The sequence below is a fragment of the Erithacus rubecula genome (assembly GCF_903797595.1).
Source record: "Erithacus rubecula genome assembly, chromosome: 12".
NCBI lineage: Eukaryota > Metazoa > Chordata > Aves > Passeriformes > Muscicapidae > Erithacus > Erithacus rubecula.
In genome coordinates this window covers 12,609,704-12,625,946 of record NC_136664.1, presented here as the reverse complement: position 1 = coordinate 12,625,946, position 16,243 = coordinate 12,609,704, and the positions used below count along the sequence as shown (strand labels likewise).

Below are 16,243 nucleotides of genomic sequence, written 5' to 3'. Positions count from 1 at the left end.
ACAATGCACAGATTGGTTACCTTTTTGTTGTGAAAAATAATTAATTCCTCAGTCTCACTGTCAATCTTAACTGTCCCAATAAAGGTGGTATTATCAAAAGAGTGAAATATTAATTTTTTTTTTTTTTTACAAAGAAAAAGAAACAGCTCTCCTACTTTTATGACAGTACACCAAATACATCACCTACATTTATATTAATTTTGTGTGTATTACTTAAAAAACAAAGCTGGTAACAAGGAGAAAGATAATTGCATTTATCTTTCAAAAGTTCACATTAAAAACAGAGAAGTTTATGGAAGTGAAGAATTACATAGAACCCATAGCAGCAGCAGAGTTTGCCATCTACTAAATTAGCCTGAATTTAATTCAGGCACTGTGATAATAAGACAATCTACCTGCTCAGCTACCATGAGAACGATACTAATGGAATTACTTAGACAATCTGGACACATAAAATGTATTTTAGTGGCTGTTTCACAGTGAGGTCACCCAGTACTAAAGCCTGATGAACTAATTTTGCTAAGAGATTTCAGCGCTCTAGCTTACAGAAGATTGTGTCACATGAGGAAAATCTCCTGGGAAACTTGGCCCTAGGAAAGAGAATGTCAGTAAGTGAAGATTGCTAAAGCTGTGCAACTGGGAGCTCAAGGCACCACGCTGACAACATAAACAGTCAGTGAAGCAAACATACTGCAAACCATATTAAAGGACCTAAAAAATTGCATCATGATGGCCAGTGGACAGTTTTATGTTAACTCTCAAATCACAAGGGCAGGGTAACATGCTACCTCAGCCTTCTTAAGCAGTTGTAGATATCCAGATGCCACTGGTGTTAAGCTCTACAAATGGGATGGTCTGAAGGCTTTTCAGAATGGCTCCAGCAAGTCAATATGCAAAACAAAAAAAGGAAGAAAGCAAGCAAGATAACGCAAAAACCCCACGAGTTTGCTTTAGTTGTTAGAGGAAATTTTTTAAAGTCACAGAGAAAAAAAAATTAGAAAAGCTGTAGGAAATACAAAAAAAAAAAAAAATCTGACAGAATCAGGGGACGTCTGTAACTAATGAGAAAATGCAGGCAAGCTAGAGAGGAAGATCAGGTCAGAAATGCCAGATATGATGGAAGAACTGTATGATGTGACAGTGGAGGCCCTGGAGACAACAGACAAAGACAGAAAAAGGAGAGAAAGAGACAGTGCTCAAGAGATGGTGCCGAGAGAGAGAAAAGAGCAGGTTTTCTAGCAGAGAGAGGGAGGGGAAAAAAATCTGAGGACCCAGGGAGAGCCAACATATAAGAACCCAAAACTATTTGCCAAGCCTATTTACACTGATTTAGTCATGCAGAGTTGACAGATCTCAAACTAGGAGCATAGTGGGGAGGGAACAGTGAGGATAAGAATGGGCAAGAAGGTAGATTGGAGATTGCTTAAGTTTTTGAAAGAGCTTTTGCTAAAGCAGTTTAAAAGAAAGGTGGTCTACCATATGCAGCAGAGATCTTGTGAAGGATGAAAGGAAGAAAGAGCGAAGCTGCAGATCATGCTGATGCCAAACAGACAATGAACATTGAGAAAGCAGCTCAGAAAAACTAGAGAAAACACTAAATCCAAAAGAGAGGGATAAGAAAGGCCACCCAAGAACACAAGGAATCAAAGTACTAAAGAACAGCAGATTAGAGGACAGAAAAGAGACTGTAGATCAGTAGCCAGACGCAGAGAAATCTCATTTTATAATCTGTGTAGCCTGAAGGGCAAACAGGCAATACAGAGCCAGAAAAAAAAGTATAGTTATAATACTGTACAAGAAGAAATCAAAGTGCCATTAAGAATGTCCATGAAACAGTCATGACACAAGTTCCAACTGAAATTAATTAAAAAGTTATTTTAAAAATTAGTCAGGTCTATCACAAGGAAAAGGAAAGCAGTATTTAGTTCACTCTTCACATACAAAATTATTTTTAATGAGGAAGCATCACACTTTCAGCTTGTCTTCTGGACTTCAAACAATCTTGATTTTCTTCACAGACAGTACAGCATGTCAGAAGTCATACAGATACTAGATTTTAAACAGCACTAAAATTTACATTAGAATAACTGATAAACTACATTTCATTGTATCTCACTACACTTTTCAGCACCAAAGAAACCCAGCTGATTAATGAGCATTGGGCAAAAAATAAAAACAAACCAACCAAACTCCCTACCCTAAATCCACAAAGAAACAAACCCATCACCAAACAAACAGATTAAAAAATCTGACCCCAAAACTGCCCACGTGCAGATCCCAGCTTTGGAGAGAAAGAAGGGTTGTTCAACATAGGGTCAGGAATTAAACAGGGAAAAGGACATACTTTTTCCTTCAGAGAAATTATCATTTGCAGCAAAGCAGAAAAAAAATGCAAGCATTTCTCAAAAACCAAAATGAATCACAAAAATTAAACAGGACTATATTAAAGCATGAAAATAACCAGGACCACTTTAAAAAATAAAAAGTTAAGGGAACAGCTGTAATATGAAGCCCATTAGCTGAGTCTTGAAGGAGAGGAAGGAGAGGATTAGGAATCTAAGGTGCACATACAGCTGCTTTTATTAAGAAATGTTACCTCCTCATACATAACAAAAGCATTGTTAGTGCATCCCTACAAGAAAAGGAAAAAAATCAAAATACTCAAGACAGAAGGAGGGCCACTTTTGAGCAACAAGTGTTTACAGGATTAAGCAGTAACAACAAAGGAGTACTTCTGACAGAACTCAAAAGCCTCAAAGTGGAGCAATTCCCCTACCCTTGCTGTTACAGGGAGCATCACAAACTGTCCATTATCAAAAAGAAATCCTCAGTGTGAACAAGGTCCTTGTATCAGGCCTCTCTTGAATCACAATGCTTATGTCCCCAAATAATATGAAATATTGACTCAGTAGTAATTTAAAAATAAGCAACTTATATGACAAACATATGAGCATACAGAGAAGGATTTTAAAAAACAGACACTGGTGACAGCTGCAGATCTGTGCTGTCAAAGCTCATAGCTGTAACATTTTGTGTGTGAGAAATGGATCTTATGAAGGGAAAAGCAGTCAAAGGTCTGGATTCTGGCATACATATAAGCTGAGTGAAGGAGCACAGCTCCACTTCTCACTTGTCCTACACTGGTGAAGACTTCACCCTGATAGAGACCAGGAGGGTTTTGTAACAGCTGTTTAGCAATGGTGTAGTGCATTAGTGCATTTAAAAAAAAAGCAAACTAATCACCCATTGTACCGCTGGTTTTGTAAATAATTTGTCAAATTTCTTGTTTTTCTTTTTATACACAATAACACACTAATCAAAAGCTAATTCCACCTTGGATTTGTTTCTATACAACTTGTTTACACAGAGTCCCTAATGCAGACACCAAGAGCTGTGTGTGCACCACCAAATGTGGATGAGATCATACTGACCTGTCTCATATGTTCAGTTGCCTCAAGAATAACAAAATACTTCCTATTTTAATCAATCCAGTGTAACTGCAGGCTACCACCAAAGGGATGGTTCTACTCCCACATTTTTCTCCCACAAGCAGCAGTAGATCTCCAGCCCCTCCCTCACACAGGATCTGGACACCATGCAATCATCATAGGACTCAGTTCAGCTCCCCTGCATGACAGAAGACTCTACTTTCTGTTTAATTCTGAGGACAGCTTTCCATCAGACCAGCTTGGTGAACCAATCTTTCTCCTTTCTGCTGCCACACCAGCACTAGAGATCATGCAAAGGGACAGGCAAGGCAAACAAGCAAGAGTGGTAGCAGAAACAAGCTGTGCAGCCCTTGTCACCAGGAGCCAGCAGTTACTCCAAGCAAGGTGCAAATCTCTGTTGAAAAATACCTGCCTGTAATGGCAGGATCTGCACACCGAGTCACAGCTAAGTGCAGTATTAACACACTCTGCTTGCAGTCTCCCATTGAAACTTCTTGCCTCATTCATTTTCCTGAGGAACAATTCACAGTTTCCACATCCTGGTTTCACTTTACAGTATGAAGTTAATATCAGCATCAAATAAAAGCCATCAATGACATGACATCTGCAAAATAAATTCAAAAACAGTGCTTTTAGTTTGTATTTATTTGTCTACCTCTGTTTAATTTCTACTCTGAATCAAACACACTTATGTATGTTGCATGAATTACCTGGCACTGGCTATTGAGGCTGTTTTTATTACCTAGTTTAAAAAGGACAAACAATTATTTACAGCTGTGGAGAACTTCTATGCTATCACATGTTCACACGCTATCAAAATGTTTATAAGAACAAAACACTAGACCAAGTGTTTCTATCACTGCTGTCACATGATGAGAAAACTCATCTTTGGCCTATAATAAGTAGGAGCCATGTAGGAGCACATTAAATGCTGTGAAGGCTCTGTGTCCAGAGATGAACAGAATTAGCTGTGCAGAATCACCTGTCCAGAATTACCTCAGAGGTGTATTACCTCAGTGGAAGACCAATGACAAAATGCAAGCCACCCACAAACCAGAATCCAAACCTCTGCAAAGAGCAAGGCCAGCATGTAAGAGACACAGCTATAAGATCTAGCTGTCCCTCACAGAAAAAGAATCTATATGTGCACTGGAAATTCACACTACAAGGCTGTGCACATCCTCAATTGGTCTGCATTGCCATTATCAAACAGGAACATATTTGGGTTGAAAAAATGCAGCCTTTTTGGAAAGGCTGTTTTGTGTCACTGCAAACATCTGCTGCATATATTACTCCCTGTAGGAATAAACCTCCTACAGGAACTTAAAATCACTTGTGAGCCAGAATAGCTGCAGTACAAAACACATGCAGAGGACAACCCCCTTGCCTTCTTGCTACTTTGGGGCAGTGGGGTTCACATGGAATCACCCTGGGGCTCAGGGACAGCTTCAGCATGAATATATTTATATTTATATATGCAGGCACACTAGGATCTGCTTTTAATACCTAACTACCAAAGTCCCAGACAAGTTAATTTGTGGCTAATTGTTCCACATAGTAAACACTGTCCCTCCCCTAAGAAAGGTTCTACAAACTCTTCCTCAAAAGATCACATCTTGGCCATACCAAGAGGACTTCACACCAGGTTTGTTTCCCTTAATCAGTCTTCATAACATAAATGCTTACTTCTGTCCAAAGCAAATCTTTAATTCTCATTCTAACAGACCTGGTTTTTTTTTTCTCTGGTAAACTTCAGCTTTTTTTCTCCCAGTACATGTCAGCAGCACTCATGTTTTTCTGTATTTTCTCCTTCAACCATACTAGTTATTAAGGCAACCTAACCCTTCTCAAGACTGTACACCAAATTTATTTTATTGATTCCTCATCTCACCTCTCCCTGTCTACCTCTGTATCTCTGACACTTTCTGACTCTTCTTTTCTGGATATCCCACCATTGCTCACTAACCTAAAAATCAAACTACTTATTTTCCACCATAAGCTTTCCTTTTTTTGCTGTGCTTCATTTACTGCTTTCTCTAACAATATAGACTGTCTGCCCTGCTCACCTTCTTGATTTCATTCAACATCTAAAATTTTGCAATATAGGCTTAGAACTGTCCTGCATAATCTATAGGAACATAGCCACTATTTAAGATAATTTCTAAATCCAGGTTCAGCAATCTCACTCCCCATCCACCCTACCTGTGGCTCTACCAAGCTACCCCTTATTGCTCTTTCCAGCCTTTTCCACTCCTGGTTTATGCCTCTCCTAAGCCAAGTACCCCCATCACCATCTCTCAAGCCTCTTCTCTGCATTTGTGTTGTCCTGAATTCTCAGAGAACCATCTTTCTCTTTCATACAGTTGACATTTACAGCCTCTACTCAAATATTGAAATATTTCATACCAGAACTTCATCTTGCAAGGTGCTTTTCTACATAATAACTGTTCAAAGTTGAAAATAGAAGCGGAATTCTTTTAATGTTAAAACTATTTATTGGTCCTCGATACACGGAGCAACTGCATCATACAAGTGAAGTGAATTTGCTCTCCTCAGGCAAAGCTTCAGACAAAGCTGTCCTGATCCTAACCTGGAATTTACCAACCTGATGGCTTGCCATGTCTGCCACCCCCCACCATCCAGGGAGCACTAATTCCCTCATTCACACCCAGGTAAATCAATATAAACTTTAAGTACCTTACATTTACCCCTTATCCTTGGGGCTATTTAGTACTGTCTATCTTACACATAATATTTTATTCACAAGCCTTAAATATCCTCGGCCTTGCCCTAACTCTTTTTCAGTGTTACAGGCTGAAAACTCCCTCTTTATTTCAGTGGCATAGTCCTCTGCTCTCACCACAGGAAAATGATACAAGCGGTTTGAGAACTGATCATTAATAGCTCCTAATGCAAACAGCATTTTCCAACTCCTACAAATATTACTTAGTGTATTTGGGGATGCTAACAAACTTTGGGATTGCTAAAACTGTATTTTGATCTTTTACCAAAGCTGTAGGCTTCAACAGAGAGGGCAACTGAACTTCCATGTTCTCCATTGTGCAGGCTCACTGTCTGCCCTGCCTTGTTATTGTAAGGCTCCTTCAGTTCCTATGGATGTCTGTAATTCTGTTCTCCATTAGCTCACCAACTGCCTAACCTTCCAGTGTAATCAGCATCATTCCAACCTCCACTTTCTTTCTTGGATTTCTCAGTCCCATTAATCTGAAAACAGATGAGAAAGAGAGTTAATACTGACACTGGGAGCATCATATTAAAGATGTCCTTGCTCTCCATTTGCTTATTGAAACAAGTGACAGCTTGCTTAGACCTTACTGGTCACCTTTCAGATCATCTTTTAATGATCCAGTGCCAAATCCATTTTACCTGACAATTTTATTTGCCCTAAGATACTGATCAGTCAGCAGGCAAAACAGACCAGCAGTATTACCCCTGGTGTGCTGTGGCAGTACAAGCATAAGTAATGTTATAGAAGCCTGTGCAGATGTGGCAGTGGTGTGCTCAGACCCATTGCTTTTATCTGTTCTCTGTGTGGAAGCAATTTCTGATGAAACAGTAAAATATATAGACATTAAAAAATCGTCTTGAACTTGACTTGTTTTGGATAAAATCGTTGAGACCTTGGGCTGGGGTCCCAGTAGTCTGCACACCAGCCCTCTGAGCTGAGGGGACTCTGTAAGAAGCAGGTTGTTCCCTGTTCTCCTTCTAGGCCATTAGCTATTCCTTTGATTAGTTTGCCTTCCTCCCTTGGGGCCCTTCCCTGCACATAATGTGCCATACGTTGTATTACTCTTAGCTCAGTTTTCAGAGAACTGTAGAACACATTTTTCACTCTGGGCTGGTCCAATATGAACTCATTTACTTCAGATCTCTTTTTCTTCCCCTGATTATTGAAAATAAAATATCACAAGTAGCCTAAAAATTTTTGTCTTCAACCAAATCTTCAAAAGCTGTGGAAAATCCTAGTATCCTGGAGATGAGTGGGAATTACACCCCAAGAACCCATAGAAATCAAATGTATGATTACATCCTTTGCAGTTCTGGGCTCCAAATTAGCCTGTCAGGTTTGCATGTAGTGCTTCTGCTGACTTCTGTGGGAATTGCACATATGAAACTAACAGAATAATCAGGCCCTGAAAATTTGAGCTTGTGTCCCCAAGCATAGCTGCTACATTTTTAACTGATTCAGTGTGAGCTGCATCTGTGACCCCACAGCAACAGCAACAGCTGGGAGTATGTGCTGGCACCCAGAAAGCAAGTGCTGCCTTTCCACATGGGATATTCTGCACTCTCCAACCTGCCCTGCTTGTATTTAAAGCACAGACTTAGCTACAATATAAAGGAAATCCTTCTGTTACCATGACATTGAGCAAGAAAATAAATATTACGCTCCCTAGAAAATGAAAAAGAAGGTATTTTAGCAAGTCTAATGGCAGAAGGCGGGGCCATCACAGCACAGTACAGAAGAAAAATGAAAATGTTGATTTTGATACTTTGAAATAAGAGAGGAAAACAATTAAATAATCTCCATACAGAAAATGACACACTTCAGATACTCTTTATTCCAACCAAGTGTTAGAAAAGCACTATTTTAATTTGAATTTTAATCCTAATGTTTTTGAAAAGCTGCCTCTTTTTTTTCCTGAATTCCCCAAAAGGAAATTCCCACTAAAGGATAGGATAAGATGCAAAACTCACCAGGTATTTCCTAGAAGATTAAAAAATTAGATTATTTAAATAAAATAAAAATAACCCCAAACAAAACCAAATACAACTGTTAAACACCAGAAGTTTTAGATACTATCTGTAAGATATTGCATTATTCCTGAAAGAAATATGTAATTAATTATTTTATACCTGATACTGTTGGTTCAGCATGCCAATTCTTCAAATTCAGGCTGACTGGCCACTTAAGAAAGCAAAAGGTTATGTAGATTACCACATCTGAAAATGAAGGGTACATAAGCAGTTAGCATTGCACAAGCACACTGAAGCTGGCAAGAAGAAAATACAACAGATCCTCTAAAGAAAAACATAATAATTACAGCATTTAAGATACATGCTTTAAATCAAGTTTCCAGGATACGTATCTTATAGCTTTTTTATTAAAGTAGATAAAGGTGTTGATTTAATATTCAAATTCCAGTCTTTATTTTCTGTACTTGAAGTTCTCTCTTTTAACAAACAACAGAGAACTTCCAATGATAATTCAGTAGAAATCACTTCAGCAGATACAGGAATTAAAATAACTGCTGGGATCAGAAATGTTGCACCATTTATGTGCAACTCTTTTTAGGACAGCAGTGAAATTCTCATTCAATATGGGCACCTTTTAGGACCTGACCGTGCACTGGGATATTATTCAAATACATCATGCATGTAAGTCCCCTCTTACACTGTTTTATTTTGATTGAAATAAGATGCCTCCTTAAAACAAACAAACAAAAAAATAAATAAAAGGAAAATGTTTCTTTCTTTCAGTTTGGAGTACATCTGTAGGACTGATGTGTTGGCCTGTTTGTTATGTTACACTTGGCACAGACAAGGGGGCTCCTTTGCCCTCATTTTACAAAAGAACAAACACCCCCTGCTACAGACAGGAGCCAGGCATGGTATTTCCAGCAAGTTCACTACCCACTTGCTCTGCTCAATTCTATGAAGTAAAATCAGGACCACCCAACTTAATGTTAATAATTTATTTCATGAAGTTGTCCATTTTAGAGCTGAATTAGTGAAATGCAAGTGAACTGAGCCAAAGGCTCGGACTGGGCTGCCATTTTGACATTCTCATCAGGGAAATGATGCTGTAAACACCCATACTTGATTCACATGCATGGTCTCTTGGTTGCCTACAGTAATGCCCATCTGTTCAGATGGCATCATGCCCACTCAAGTTGCTCAAGGGAATACATGCTGGGCAGTGATTGGCTTAGGTAAGTATTTTTCAAACTGGGTCGGTGTCGACCTCCTTTTGGGAAGGCCCAAGAGGAAAAGGAAACAAAAAGAATTTTCATTTTTTATTTTAATGGATTGTTTTCATTTAACATTCAGCAAAAACACTGTCATCTATAAAACATTCAGTAGATGGTTTTGCTAATTCCTTGGTACCTGTGACCCCAGCGAGGAAACATAAATCCAATTGTATTCTCATTTTTTAAATAAATGACTTTAACCTGTTATAAAGTCACAGTCCATGTAGCATTAAGACCATCTCATCTGCAGAAAAGAGACCTGTCTCAGCAGGCATTGTAACATTCTGACAATTGAACTAATTTCTTCTCTTGAACATTGGTCAACACTCACAACTGAATTTACAGGTATTATAGCTTCAATTTTGTGGGGAGGGATGGTGAGCAACACTGTCTAAAATTATAAGGCAGAATCAAATCTAAGTTATTGTACAAATACACAATTCTAAAATGCAAAGAAGTACAATTGAATGATGTGCAGTACTCTGAAAGTATTAACCTCAATTGGTTCCCAAATTAGAATAATTTTCCAATATGGCCTTTTACTTCTCCAAAGCCAAAGAGGTAAAGTGAAGCTTTAGTGAAGTGCATTGTACAGTGAAGGCATTGTCTGTCACTTTGCTTTATCAAACAAAAAGGCGGGGGGAAACATGTCATGCTTTCTTCCTGCAAATAAACTGTGGGGATTTTTATTTAAGAGAAAGCTACCATTAATAGGGAAAAAAGAAAAAAAAAAAAAAAAAGGAAAAAAAATGAAAAAAAGATGAAAATAATCCAGCTCCTTTTCATTTGGGAGACAAAAGCCTTTCAGTGCTGCGTCCATGCGCTCTTGACTACTGTTTTGACACTGTGTCAAGATGCTCTCGCTCTGCTCCAGGTCTCAGATCACAGTTGGAGTGTCTTGATACAGTGTTGAATCAGTAGTGTCAGCAAGTCTCAGAGCAGAGTCAAAGAGCCTCAATGTAGCCTCTGAGCAGGTAGAGTCAGAGAGACCTTTCCCCTAAACTGAAGTAGCAGAGGATGCTTAGTTTTTTTTGGTAATTGTTTGTTTTAACACACTTCGACCCAGCTCATGCTTCTAATTAATAGTCTGTCTTGCAGTAAGGGATCAGAGTTAACTCTCCCTACCCAGCAGAGCTGTTAAAAAGCAGCATGGAATAATGCTATTATTTTCTTGAAAGAGCAAGTCTAGGCACAGGAACTGAGGCTCTGGGCTTCCTGGGAGCAGCTGGCACCATCGAGGAAGTTTGCTGAGAGGCCCAGAGCCTGCTTTGGCAGCACCCTGTTCTGCTGTGGGGTAGCCCTGCTCCTGATCCAACATCCTCTGCTTCTGGAGACTCAGATGGAAACATCATGTCCTCTGCCTCTCTCTGCAGGCCCAAGCTTCTCCAATATCCATGGCAGCCTCCTCAGCAGCATCAACAAGGGCACAATTTTTCCAACTGTTTAGTAAAAAAAAAAAAAAACATTATTAAAATAAAACTTTTTAAATATTGAACATGCAAAGGATCTCTGGGAGTCTTCCTAGGAAATGGAGCAAAACTGCACAGACCCTATGACTGCAAACACTGCTGCCTGAATTACCCTATCTGGGATGACCAAACCCCAGCTAAGACAAATCTCTAAAGCACTGACTGCCAAGCACTCCACCAGGCTTGGGATGAGATGGATGCCAGTCCCTAAGAAGGTATTGGAGAAAGAATGAAAAAAGACCAGAGTTTAAAAAGAAAATAGCTAGACTTAAGAGGCTGGATTAGAAAATGTAAATGGGCCAAAGGTACTTTCCTGTAGCTTTACATTTGAATATGTAATCCAGTCGATTTGGTAGCTAACACCAGGGGGGCACACAGATCAATGTATATAATTTAGGTCAAATGACCAAATTCAGAGTGAGATGCATGCATTCTTCTCACAATTGAGCAAAATTTATCCCTGATATAAATGCAGTGATTTCACTGAACTTTTAGCAGGAACACATTTACTCCTTATATGGCCAGTAACTTCTCAGCCACTTGTTGCTTATGTGTACCACTCCCACATGCAAAGATGTCTCCAATTTCTCATTTGTTTCTTCTCCCTTGTGATTATTGCACTGTTCTTTACATAAAATGCTTACATAAAATAGAGGGTGAAAGTATTTATACAACAAAGCAATAAATGCTCAAGGCTAATAGCCATAGCTAATAAAATATTTCAGTTATGTGTTTCAAATTCTGGTTTTGAAAATTGTGTAACAAAATGGCAGTGGAGTCTTTAAGTCAGCAGAAAATACAGCAAAAGAAGAGGTGGGAACAGGGTTTTACCTCCCCACAGGAAGACGAAGCTCAGCCAATGTTTACTATGTGCCTTGAGATCCTTGGAGGAAGGTATTATTTAAGGTGCAAAGCATTTCTATGGGAAGCAAACAAAGCTCACTGACTGCTGTGGAGACTTTTTTGCAGGCACTTTCACAGTAAGTGGCAGCTGGGGGTTCCTTCTCCTGTGCCTGGGCTGGCCCTGCAGGGCTGCCACCCCCTCCCAGCTGCAGAGGAGCTTCTGACCCATCCTGACCATTTGCTCTCATCCAGCACAATGGGTACGGCTGCCCCAGTGCTCTCCCAGCTGTCTCTGGAGGTAAAAGAGAAATTAAAGATTGTATCATCCAGGCACAAATTAAAATCTTTACTGGGTGAAACCTGGTAGCAAGTCTCAGAAGAGAATGAATTATGTATTTGAACACTTAAGATTTCCTTGCCTTTATTACAGCATGGGGTCTGAACTCTGCTTTCTTCCCTGCACTTTATTACATGGTTAGAAGTCCCGCAGTAGGAAACTTGCAGTTTGAATTTTGAAGCACCTATAGTGTCATACTTTTTATTTTAATATTTGTCACCAACAGTGCCGACAGATAAAAAGTACTGGCTCCCCACAGCATGACATGCGGGATTTTCAATAGAGCTCCACAATTGCTTTTGCTAAGTGCTTGCGGGGCTCACAGTGCCAAATCCCGCAAATTGCCGCATTCAGGCCACTTTGCAGTGCCGCCCTAAGGAAGTGATATTAAAAGTTCGTTGGGACATGTGCCTAAATGGCTGACTTCTTTTTAAAATCCTTAGCAATTGTCTGAAGACGTTTCTGCAGCACAATTCAATAATTGTAGCCCTTTTGAGACGGTCAAAAAATTTGTATCAGTTACAATTTATTCTGTGCTTTGCATACAGCTTTAGGGACAAAAAAAAAAAAAAATCCTTTTTCCAGTCCCAAAATTTGCTGGCCAAGGAAGTCCCAGAAGCAACATCACCAAGCATGGTGACATTGTATTTATGGATTATTGCTTCCTCTTCTTCTCCCTTATTGCCTTTAATTTGTTTTTACTCTTAATTTATGAGTATATTGTTGTTCATATCACAGCCCCAGGTCAGTATTATGGTGTAAATTATTTGATGTGCACAGCAATGCTAAATGTATAACAGTTACACCTGAGGTATCAGGGGAGAATTTTGTATCTCCTGTCTTATTCACAGGTCAATTAAAAAGCTGATTAAACCCAAAAAGTCTATGATGATAATTGTTGGAAATACACTGGGATGATAATTGGTTTAATGACTACTAAAGGAGTCATTGGGATGTGTGTCTCTCAAGGAGCCTGAATGGCACTTTAAGAGCTAGATTCATCCTGGGTGTTGGTTGTTGACTTTAATGGTATTACTCAAAAATCTGATTTGGATAAACTTACAAAATACTGCAGACAAGACAAATAATTTTTAAAGGATGTCTCTGCTGAGCTTTGGTGTCTCCCTTGAACTATCCTATTCAATGTCAACTCCTCCAGTACAAATTCTACCTGTACAGCTTGAAGTAGCTCTATAAGGTGGGAATTCACTGAAGGTTTTATGTTTTTATACATTTTTTCCTAGCTTAGCAGGAAACAAATTCTATATAATAACTAGAAAATGTAGGCCGAGACCATCCTCTGCACAGGAAATTTCACTCAGAGGGTTGGACACCCAGTGAGGTCCTATTCACAGACATCTCTTTGTATTTTTCTGCCTGGAACCAAAGAAGGGGATTCATGCCAAAACCCTGCAGGATATGGAAATCTATCAGCTGTTCTGTGCTTCTGCATGCCTTTCAAAGTGGCTTCTGATTTGGGGAGCCCTAAATTAAGAACCATGGGCTTGTGGGGAGGGGGTTGGGTTTTTTTTAATAAGGACTCTAAACCTTCAATTCAAATAGCAGTCAGAAACACTCATACCTTTGAAAACCCCCTGACATTTCATTCCTCATACTGAGGACCCAGAACAGCAAAAATTTAGTCCAAAATGATTTCTCTGGGTCAGTCAGTATTAGAGAATAGTGCAGAAGTCAGAAACCCCTTGCTGCTGGTTCTCAGTCTACTTACACTGCCTAGGCTTGAAAAGGTTATAAGGTTATAAATCTTTCAGTGAAAACAATTCCTGCTTCATGCCATCAACATTTCCTAAAGACATCTGTGTAGGGCATCTCTAGAGGAGGCTCCCATTACTAGACCTATGCAGAAGAATAATGAGGAACTTACATCCGGTTTGAAAGACATTAATGAGTCTCTCTTGGATACAAAATATTTGTTCAACACCCTTATGGGCAGAATAGCACAGAGCTGAGCTGGGGAGATCTGCCTGAATAGAATGAACTGATAGGTCTCAGAAAAGGAACCACACACAGCACTGCAGAGAAAGTTGGTTTGTTGGGCCCAATTTACAACTCTGCTGCTTACGTGCATCTGCAAAGATTGAGTCTGTGTATTTCCAGCACCTACTTCTTTGTTTGTTCCAGTTGGGTTTCACACACCAAGGGGGTATTCTGGATTCCTCAGTAGTTCTTCTCTAATTTTTTTGTTCCTATTCTCAATAACATTTGGACAAAAAACAGGCAAACAAACCAAAACAAACCACAAAGAGCTAAAGATATGTTGACTCTTTTTTCCTCCCTCTTCCCTCCAGACTTCTCTCTCACACACAAAAATATTTCAAGGTTTGGGGGGTCAGCTTGTTTGCATTTTTTGCTCTCCCACAGCTTGGTGCATCATTAAGCTAATGATGCACAGTCAAGTTATCCAGTATTAACTAAGTTATCCAGATTACTGAGGGCTCTGATCCTAGTGTGCCTGACATGTGAACATTTAACTCCTCAAAGTCAAGGGAAATTGTTGTGCACATGTTTGCAGTGCAGCACAAAAGAAGATGTACTTTTCTGTTGGTTTCCAGAAAGGAAATGAGATTGGTGTACAATCTGATATAATGAAACTAGAACTGAAATTAATCTGTGAAAAGAGAAATGGAGGGCAGGGATGACTCTGGACTGAATTGGCATTTTATGCTCTATTACAGTGCTAAACCTCTCAGTAAGAGAAGGGGCATTGGCATTCCTGTTTGCTAGGACAAATAAATCTCACCTGCCAGCAAAGGTCACCTGCCTTCCCAAGTGGGATACCAGGTACAGCAGCTTTGTCTTTTTTCTTAGGTCTTCACAAGTGCAGGGCTTCACATTCCCTATGTGCCTCTGCCCTATGCCAGACACTCCATCTCAAGCCACACCAAACACAGCAGATTCTCCATGTCAGACTTACCCCTACCACAGAGCTGCTGTGTGAGCACAGGGAAACTGACAACCTGGTGGGCATTGTAGGTGTCACTGCTGAGGGAGGGGAACATAGAAAAAGCAAAAAGAGATCTGGAATTCGAAATAAATAACCCAGCTAGCGAGGGATCAGATGAGATGCATACACAACAAAGGATCATCACCAAAAATGTGCTTATCTAGCAATAGAACAGGTGGTACAAACCTACAGCAGCCAGGAAATCGTGGACATGGCTCCACTCAGCAGAGAGCGTTCCTGACCCTCTCCTTGCACTCACACACCCTCTCAGCTTCAGCACCCAAACCAAAGTGAAAGGTGAGATTTCATTTAATGACTATTGTTCTTGGCATCATCACAGACATGATCAGGCCAGGTCAGAAGAGAGAGGCAAAACTATTTAAGCTCTGACACACTCAGGTGTCACCTGCTTTCTCCTTTTAGACCATCCACTTTTCTTTCCACTGTCTGTATATGAGACCTTATTCTAACTTAGTCAAGGTTTCATCTTCCAGGTTTCAGTGTTTAAGTATTTGAGAATATACACTGTAATATAACATACAATGACATTGCATATCTATTGGGAATTATGTTACAGCTGATCAACTCTTAAGCCACAGACCCTCATGAAGACAAATGTTTCTGGGTCCTACTTTGGATGAAACTCTGTCTTTCTAATTAGCAACCCAAATTGTTTCTCCTACCTAGGCTAATGGAAGCTCCTGACCATTTAGCACCATTACAAAAGCATTAGCTGAGCTCATTTGCACACATCCTTAACCTTCTCTTCATCACAGACTTACACTGACACACCTTGTGAATAAACCAGAAAATGCACAGAAGAAGCAGTATCTTTTGCAAATGGCATATGTATTTATAGCTTTCATGCATAGAAGCCAATTTCTTGAGGAACAGTGCCTATAAATTGCAACTGGAAGAAGATACACTTATTTATTGCATTGTTTCCAACCAAGAAAAAAAAAAAAAAGATTTTTCTCTCTCCCTTTCCTTTAAATTAAAGGCTGGGTGAGGAAGAGCCCAGCACCTCAGGGACACAGCTTCTGCACACGCAGCTTGGAGGGCTTGTTTTGCTCGCTCATTTATTGCCAGGGAAGGATCACACGGGACGACTGGAAGGTATCTCTTCCAGTCATGTATAACTGAAGACACAGAATTTATTTTTTTTTTTAAGTTTGGAGCAAGATTTT

At 39.6% G+C, this 16,243-nt stretch overlaps 1 long non-coding RNA gene across 1 annotated transcript; it reads right to left on the bottom strand.

The window, feature by feature from the left end:
• Nucleotides 1–6,568: 6,568 nt before the first annotated feature.
• Nucleotides 6,569–8,900, bottom strand: LOC306807020. Its single transcript, XR_013775624.1, has 3 exons — nt 8,815–8,900; nt 8,328–8,414; nt 6,569–6,674 (listed from the first exon to the last, which is right to left on the bottom strand). It is a non-coding gene; the product is annotated as an uncharacterized lncRNA (long non-coding RNA).
• Nucleotides 8,901–16,243: the final 7,343 nt, after the last annotated feature.